Raw genomic sequence first — 3,419 nt, 5'->3', positions numbered from 1 at the left:
CCCTGAACGCAGCCAGTTGATTCTCGACCGCATAGCCCAGAAAAGCTCCTCCTGTTGCCATAAGTTTCGTATTTCATCCCGAATTTGAGATGCATCCTCTGTGTCATTAGAGTGAAGAGATGGGGTGTTATTGAGGTCGGTGAGCTGTTGATATAACGCATTAATTCGTTGATGTCCATTCTGAAATTTCTCACGACTCCATGCCTGTAAAGCCCTGGTTACAACCTGAATCTTGTGATCGAACATGGACTGATGATGTCTACTGGAATTCCAATGCCTCTGTACAATGTGCGACATTCGGGATCCCTATTCCAATATGCCTCATAAACAAATTGACGTCGATTCTTGGCAGGTGTTCCGATGGTATCCAAAAGGAGAGGGCTATGGTCGAATTTTGCCTGCAACGCAAAAACAACAGCTGTCGGATATAACACCCGCCAGTTGGAGGTGCACAGGACCCTATCCAATCGCTCTTTGATAAGATCGTCACCAACTCTTTTATTTGTCCAGGTAAACCGACACCCTTTACTCTCTACTTCCATTAACGAGCAATCATTGATGAAAGAGTGAAAGGAGGAAAGTCGGAAAGGAGCAACTGACCTCTGGCCCACCTTTTCCCATGGGTAGAGAATATCATTAAAATCTCCTGTACAAATCCAAGGCCAAGTGTTGGAAATACTAATCAGCCGTATCTCTTGCCATAATAACTGCCGCATATGGTAGGAGTAGGGAGCATGTAAACAGGTAATGCGCATAGTTCTAGCCACATTCACTTCACTACACAGCATGTCTATATAATCCTCTGAAGCATGGATGATATCTATTGATAAGTTATCCTGCCATAGAAGTGCTAGACCACCTTTCAGACCAACAGGATTAATAACAAAAAGCTGCTGAAAATGCAAACGCCGTTGTAAGCTGGAGAGAACCGGTTCAAAATTCTTGGTTTCCATTAGAAAAACCAAGTCGGGCTTATCCTTGGCAACTAAGGCCTTAAGGGCTTGAACTGTCAGGGGATTGCCCAGGCCCTGACAGTTCCAACAAAGTAGTTTCATTTGTTTTGGGGTGGCTGTTGAGGGCCAGCCACCGTCGCCCATTGTTGCAACTCGTCTTCAGAATACACCGGATTGTCCATCGGTTGGGTGCCATCAAAATCGGCACGGTTAAACGTCGCATCTCATAAGGGGAAAATCGCCGCATTTGCTTCTTAGAAGTACCCCTGTGCTAAGATTTCGGGTGAATGCCTTTGTACTTGCTTTGTCTTGTCCGTAGATGGAGATTGAATTGCCTTCAACTTTGTCGGCGAGATACCAAGTCCGTGGTCCGCCGAACTTCCGTTCTTTGCGGACGAGAGATGTGCTGGCTGTGGATTCATCGCTGCTGTTGGTCGATTGGGACATTCAGGTGGAGGTAGTAAAGGAAGTTGTGGCTGCATATCAGGGGGAGTTTCAGGTACATTATCATCCATTTGCTGAGTTAAGTCCTGTGGAGTATAGAATGCTTTCCAATAAGGACTATATTCCTTCACGTCTGCTCGGAGCCAAGGACCATAAGCCATTTTGCTATTGCCTTCTAGTAAGGCTGCATCATAAGGATATTCTGGGCAATACATCGCATAGTGGCCGATTCTACCACATGAATAACAGAAGTTAGGCAAACGTTCGTATTTAAAATCAAGCCAAAAGGTTTTGCCAGCAATTCTAATTAGCTTTCCTGTCTTCAGGGGATTGGCGAGGGCGATCTCTATTCGAACTCGGCAGTGTCTAATGGTTGATCCTGCAGATATAGTGGAGTCAACAGCAACAACTGAACCTATCTGTTGCACGGCCCGGCGAAGGAGCTGTTCAGTGCTCCATTCCAGAGGTAAACCGTATACGTGAACCCAGAAAGCACAGCAGGTAAAATCATACCAATGTAGAGGTGTTTGAGGCAACCATTGTTTAAAGATAACCAGGTGTCCTGAAAACAACCATGGACCTCCATCAGCTACTCTCTGTTTCTCTTTCTCTAACTGAAACTTAGCAATATACAGGCCATTATCTCGCTGAGATATGTGGACACGTTCGGTCTTCCATACTCTGGTCATGGTGCCCGAAAAGCTGGCAAATTAACGGTAGGGTTGGATACTATACTTCCAATTAAGGTAAGTCGACAGTCTTGTAGTCCCTTCGGATTTGGTAATTCGTCCCAAACTTCGATTTCCTTCTCAGAACATAATCGACCAAGTCGTTGACACAGAGCATCTAGTCGGACCGACTCGTCGGGTGCATGCTCCTCCATTGGAATTAACCGACAGGTAATTCTAAGATGAAACCGGAAAACGGACCTGCAGCGAGGCTCACCGATGCACCACGCCACAGCAAGTTCCGTCTAACCCATAATCCATCATCAAGAGTAAAGCAAGCAGAGACTTCGCAGGAGGTAGAAGCCTTACCTACCGAATTGATGCAAATAGCGGACCCATTGCTGCAAGTGGAGAATCGGGTACATGCATGCAGCTAGACGAAACACAGGAGGAGAACTATGTCGTACAGGGACAACAGAGCCACAGATTCAACTGAAAGGATAAAGAAGAAGGGGAGGTTACCACATCGCAGGGATTGAACGCTCCGTGGTGGTCGAGGAAAGAGGAATTCAGAAGGAAGATGAGATTAGCGGGTAGTGAGTAGTGACTTTGAGAGAAAAGGCGTGAAAAAACTGTAATCTACCATGGTGGTAGGGGTATCTCTGCATATCGAGAGAGAACTACCATTGTCGGTAGAAAGGAGAGCAAAACTAGAGTTTTGAAAATACATCATGAACTTTGCTATTCCTAACCCTACGCAAACATCACTTGCCGCGAGAATACTTGAGCCCTCTATATTACTTATTGGTTTAGATACTCCTCGTACCCCCTTCTTTAGCACATTCAAGATAGTGTCCTTTACCTCTTTTTTTATTATTTTATTATTTTTTGTAATTCGGAAAAACGGATGTGGAGAGTCCGCTTCTTGGAGGTCCAGGGAAACTTTATGAACCAGTTGAATCCAAACCTTTGACCTGCATGAGTGATCAAAAACAATTTGCGGTGAGATAAAAAAAAAAAAAAACATATCGTTTTTCTTTTGGAAAAAGGAAAAATAAGATCTAATGTGAAAAATGTTGTTAGCACAAGTCTCGTTGGTTCCACTTTTTTGCCAAGAGCGAGCACGACGATGAAGGTAATGACAATACCTCGTGTACATAGAAATCTATAGACCAACCATTTAGATGATGAAGTTAATATCCGTGATAATAAATTTTCTAAAAATAATAGTAATATTTTCTAATAAAATAAAACTAGAAAATAACCCCACGGGAACATAAGAACTTCATGGAATGCACCACCGGTACATAAAACTTCAAGAGACCACATCATTCTTTTATTCACATGGAGGCAA

The 3,419-nt window shown here is 43.9% G+C and overlaps 1 long non-coding RNA gene across 1 annotated transcript; it reads left to right on the top strand.

Annotated features, from left to right (window-relative positions):
- The first annotated feature begins 1,342 nt into the window (after positions 1-1,342).
- LOC120290959 lies at positions 1,343-2,758 on the top strand. Its single transcript, XR_005548758.1, has 3 exons — positions 1,343-1,452; positions 1,724-2,143; positions 2,239-2,758. It is a non-coding gene; the product is annotated as an uncharacterized LOC120290959 (long non-coding RNA).
- Positions 2,759-3,419: the final 661 nt, after the last annotated feature.

The sequence above is a fragment of the Eucalyptus grandis genome, chromosome 2, assembly GCF_016545825.1.
Source record: "Eucalyptus grandis isolate ANBG69807.140 chromosome 2, ASM1654582v1, whole genome shotgun sequence".
Taxonomy (NCBI): domain Eukaryota; kingdom Viridiplantae; phylum Streptophyta; class Magnoliopsida; order Myrtales; family Myrtaceae; genus Eucalyptus; species Eucalyptus grandis.
This window is presented reverse-complemented; position numbering and strand designations above follow the sequence as displayed.